This window comes from Oncorhynchus keta, chromosome 10 (genome assembly GCF_023373465.1).
Source record: "Oncorhynchus keta strain PuntledgeMale-10-30-2019 chromosome 10, Oket_V2, whole genome shotgun sequence".
NCBI classification, from domain to species: Eukaryota; Metazoa; Chordata; class Actinopteri; order Salmoniformes; family Salmonidae; genus Oncorhynchus; species Oncorhynchus keta.
This window is the reverse complement of record NC_068430.1, coordinates 81,995,841-82,001,851: the sequence shown is the minus strand read 5'-3', so window position 1 is coordinate 82,001,851 and position 6,011 is coordinate 81,995,841.

Sequence of the window (6,011 nt, the reverse complement as noted above, 5' to 3'; positions counted from 1 at the left end):
GGCTTGTCACCAAAAACACTCACAAACATTTACAGATTCACAATCGAGAGCATCCTGTCAGGCTGTATCACCACCTGGTATGGCAACTGCTCTGCCTACAACCGCAGGGCTCTCCAGAGCGTATTGAGGTCTGCACAACGCATCACCGGGGTCAAACTACCTGCCCTCCAGGACACCTACACCACCCGATGTTACAGGAAGGCCAAAAAGATCATCAAGGACAACATCCCCCTGAGCCACTGCCTGTTCACCCCGCTACCATCCAGAAGGCGAGGTCAGTACAGGTGCATCAAAGCAGGGACCGAGAGACTGAAAAACAGCTTCTATCTCAAGGCCTTCAGACTGTTAAATAGCCATCACTAACATTGAGTGGCTCCTGCCAACATACTGACTCAAATCTCTAGCCACTTTAATAATTCAAAATTGAATGTAATAAATGTATCACTAGTCACTTTAAACAATGCCACTTTATACAATGTTTACATACCCTACATCTCATATGTATATACTGTACTCTATACCATCTACTGCACCTTGCCTATGCCGTTCGGCCATCGCTCATCCATATATTTATATGTACAAATTCTTATTCATTCCTTTACACTTGTGTGTATAAGGTAGTTGTTATGACATTGTTAGGTTAGATTACCTGTTAGATGTTACTGCACTGTCGGATCTAGAAGCACAAGCATTTCGCTACACTCACATTAACATCTGCTAACCACGTGTACGTGACCAATACAATTAGATTTGGTTTGATTTAACCTCAATAATTAATGGCCAGTCACCTCTCATTACTCATTACTGTGTGTGTTTCTTCTCTAAACACAATGTGATGAAATACAGACCTCTAGAGGATATGACATCAACAGAATGCGTCCTGGAGCCAGCTGGAATATTCTGTTGTCTCTGTGTGTGTGTGTGTGTGTGTGTGTGTGTGTGTGTGTGTGTGTGTGTGTGTGTGTGTGTGTGTGTGTGTGTGTGTGTGTGTGTGTTCCAGTGTATGTGTGCGTCCGTGTGTGTGTGTGTGTGTATATATGTGTGTGTGTGTACTCTGTCAAGTCTGACATCATAGTGTAGATCACCTGTATCTACTTTCATCAGGAACTCTTTCAGAAACTTTAACTGTTATCTTTGGCTTGTTTGAAGTGCTAGATGGGCTGGGCTTTCTCTCATTCTGACTAATCTATTGGTCCATTGCGAACTCAATCAAACCCCCTAAATCATTTAAAATGATTTCAAATAGCCTTTCAACACTTTATTGCTGCTTCTATACTTCTGTTGAGTCAGATGATCAAATCTTCCTGGAGAAAATCCCTGAGATCTGTCATCACACTGTCATCACACTGTCATCACACTGTCATCACACGGTCATCACACTGTCATCACACTGTCATCACACTGTCATCACACTGTCATCACACTGTCATCACACTGTCATCACACTGTCATCACACTGTCATCACACTGTCATCACACTGTCATCACACTGTCATCACACTGTCATCACACTGTCATCACACTGTCATCACACTGTCATCACACTGTCATCACACGGTCATCACACTGTCATCACACTGTCATCACACTGTTATCACACTGTCATCACACTGTCATCACACTGTCATCACACTGTCATCACACTGTCATCACACTGTCATCACACTGTCATCACACTGTTATCACACTGTCATCACACTGTCATCACACTGTCATCACACTGTCATCACACTGTCATCACACTGTCATCACACTGTCATCACACTGTCATCACACTGTCATCACACTGTCATCACACTGTCATCACACTGTCATCACACTGTCATCACACTGTCATCACACTGTCATCACACGGTCATCACACTGTCATCACACGGTCATCACACTGTCATCTCACGGTCATCACACTGTCATCACACTGTCATCACACTGTCATCACACTGTCATCACACTGTCATCACACTGTCATCACACTGTCATCACACTGTCATCACACTGTCATCACACTGTTATCACAATGTCATCACATGGTCATCACACGGTGATCACACTGTCATCACACTGTTATCACCCACACTGTCAGTGTCATCACACTGTCATCGATTCAATGTAACGGCTAGTTATCACACTGCATCATCACACTGAGTCAGCTCGTTGTACACCGTCATCACACGGTCATCACACGTGTCACACACGGTCATCACACGTGGTGGGTGACCCCATCACACCGTCATAAACACTTTTATCACACTTCATCACACTAATCCACACAGATCATCACACTGTCATCATCACACTGTTATCACACTGTCATCACACTGTCATCACACTGATTCAGACAGGCCTCGTCACTCTCTCAGATCACACTGTCATCACATCATACGGTCATCACACCGTCATCACACTTCATCACACTCAGTTATCACACTCTCATCACACATACTCAGACAGGCCTCGTCTCTCACAGATCATACTCACACTGTCCCTCAGATCATACTATCACACTGTCATCACAGGTCATCACACTGTCCTCACACTGTATCAGATCACTCAGACAGGTCATCACTCTGTCATCACACTCAGACAGGCCTCGTCTCTCTTCCAGATCACACTGTCAGGCACGTCTCGTCATCACACTGTCATCACACTCGTCTCCACACTGTCATCACAGGCCTCGTCATCACACAGTCATCACACTCGTCTCACACAGATCATCACACTGTCATCACACTCAGACACTCGTTCTCACACAGTCATCACACTCGTCATCACACAGATCATACTCAGACAGGCCTCGTCTCACACAGTCATCACACTGTCGTACACTGTCATCACACTCAGACAGGCCTCATCACACTGTCATCACACTGTCATCACTCTCTTCAGATCATACATGGGCACACTGTCATCATACTCAAGACAGGCTTCGTCTCCCTCATATCATACTCACACTCGTTCATATCAGACAGGCCTCGTTATCACACAGATCATACTCAGGTCTCACTCAGACACTCGTCTCTCACAGTCATCACAGGCCGGTCGTCTCTCTTCCAGATCATACTCAGACAGGCCTCTTCAGCTCAGACAGGCCTCGTCTCTCTCCAGATCATACTTAGACAGGCCTGTACTATACTCTTTGTCATACTCAGACATTCCGTCTCTCTTCAGAGATCATACTCAGAAACTCGTCTCCATCAGATCATACTCAGACTTCCTTGTGTCTCTTCAGATCATACTCAGAGGTCTCCGTCTCTCTTGGATCATTCCCAGACGGCCGATGTTTTCAATCATACTCGGCCTCGTCTCATCAGATTAAATCTGTAGTCGTCTCTCTTCAGATGATACTCAGACAGGCCAGGTTTTGAGATCATACTCAAGACAGGCCTCGTCTAGCCAATGAGAACTCAGACAGGCCTCAGTCTCGGCCAGATCATACTCAGACAGGCCTGATCAGCTATAGCCAGATGAGCTCGTCTCTTCAGATCAGACGATGCCAGTGCACAGATCATCACTCAGAAGGTGTCTCTCTTTCCAAGTGTCAGAATCTTCTACAGCTCTGTTCAGACAGGCAACGTCTCTCTTCGATTCAAAATGTAACGCCTAGTCTATCTTCCAGATCATACTCAGAGCAAGCGTCAGATCATATCTGACTGGCCTCGTCTCTCTTCCAGATCATACTCAGAGCCACAGTCTCTCTTAGGGATCATACTCAAGACATGCTCCCTCATATCACAAACCCAGGCCTCGTCTCTTGATCAGAACAGCGTGGAATGGAGAATCTTCTGATCAAGTGAAGAGTCTCTCTTGGTCATACTGACAGGCCTCGTCTGTGTTTGTGAAACCATAAACCATTTTCATACTCAGACAGGCCTTGTCATTCATCAACTAAGGCCCGTCTCTACAGATCATACTCAGACAGGGCTCTTCAGATCATACTCAGACAGGCCTCGTCTCTCTTCAGATCATCACTCAGACAGGCCTCGTCTCTTCAGATCATACTCAGACAGGCCTCGTCTCTCTCTCAGATCATACTCAGACAGGGTCTCTCTTCCAGATCATACTCAGACAGGCCTCGTCTCTTCAGATCATACTCAGACAGGCCTCGTCTCTCTTCAGATCATACTCAGACAGGCCTCGTCTCTCTTCAGATCATACTCAGACAGGCCTCGTCTCCTTCCAGATCATACTCAGACAGGCCTCGTCTCTCTTCAGATCATACTCAGACAGGCCTCGTCTCTCTTCCAGATCATACTCAGACAGGCCTCGTCTCTCTTAGATCATACTCAGACAGGCCTCGTCTCCTCAGATCATACTCAGACAGGCCTCGGATCCTCAGACAGGCCTCGTCTCTCTTCAGATCATACTCAGACAGGCCTCGTCTCCCTTCATATCATACTCAGACAGGCCTCGTCTCTCTTCCAGATCATACTCAGACAGGCCTCGTCTCTCTTCAGATCATACTCAGACAGGCCTCGTCTCTCTTCAGATCATACTCAGACAGGCCTCGTCTCTTCAGATCATACTCAGACAGGCCTCGTCTCTCTTCAGATCATACTCAGACAGGCTCGTCTCTCTTCAGATCATACTCAGACAGGCCTCGTCTCCCTCAGATCATACTCAGACAGGCCTCGTCTCTCTTCAGATCATACTCAGACCCAGGCCCCTCTCTTCAGATCATACTCAGACAGGCCTCGTCTCCCTCAGATCATACTCAGACAGGCCTCGTCTCTCTTCAGATCATACTCAGACAGGCCTCGTCTCTCTTCAGATCATACTCAGACAGGCCTCGTCTCTCTTCAGATCATACTCAGACAGGCCTGCGTCTCTCTTCCAGATCATACTCAGACAGGCCTCGTCTCTCTTCAGATCATACCAGACAGGCCTCGTCTCTCTTCAGATCATACTCAGACAGGCCTCGTCTCTCTTCAGATCATACTCAGACAGGCCTCGTCTCTCTTCAGATCATACTCAGACAGGCCTCGTCTCTCTTCAGATCATACTCAGACAGGCCTCGTCTCTCTTCAGATCATACTCAGACAGAGCCTCGTCTCTCTTCAGATCATACTCAGACAGGCCTCGTCTCTCTTCGATCACATACTCTCGTCTTCAGATCATACTCAGACAGGCCTCGTCTCTCTTCCAGTCTCGCGTCTCTCTTCAGATCATACTCAGACAGGCCTCGTCTCTCTTCAGATCATACTCAGACAGGCCTGTCTCCTTCAGATCATACTCAGACAGGCCTCGTCTCTTTCAGATCATACTCAGACAGGCCTCGTCTCTCTTCAGACAGGCCTCGCCTCCTCATATCATACTCAGACAGGATCATACTCAGACAGGCCTCGTCTCTCTTCAGATCATACTCAGACAGGACTCGTCTCTCTTCAGATCATACTCAGACAGGCCTCGTCTCTCCAGATCATACTCAGACAGGCCTCGTCTCTCTTCAGATCATACTCAGACAGGCCTTGCTCTTCCAGATCATACTCCAGACAGGCCTCGCCTCTCTTAGATCATACTCAGACAGGCCAGATCATACTCCAGACAGGCCTCGTCTCTCTTCAGATCAGACAGGCCTCGTCTCTTCCAGATCATACTCAGACAGGCCTCGTCTCTTCAGATCATACTCAGACAGGCCTCGTCTCTCTTCAAATGAACAGAGATCATACAGACAGGCCTGAGATCATACTCAGACAGGCTACGTCTGTCTTCAGATCACTCAGACAGGCCCATTCTGTGAGGCCTCGTTCTCCAATATCAGACAGGCCTTATTTGTTTTGTCTCCTCAGGAATCGTTCTCTGGCTCAGACATCAAGTATTCAGCAGTCAATCATTCTGGGGGATCATACTCAGGGAGGCCTCTCTTCAGATCATACTCAGAGGCCTCGTCTCTCTTCCAGATCATACTAGGCCTCGTCTCTCTGTCAACTCAGAGGCCTCGTCTCTCTTCCAGATCATGCTCAGCAGCCTCGTTTAGATAAAACATTACTTCAGCTCTCAGACAGGCCTCGTCT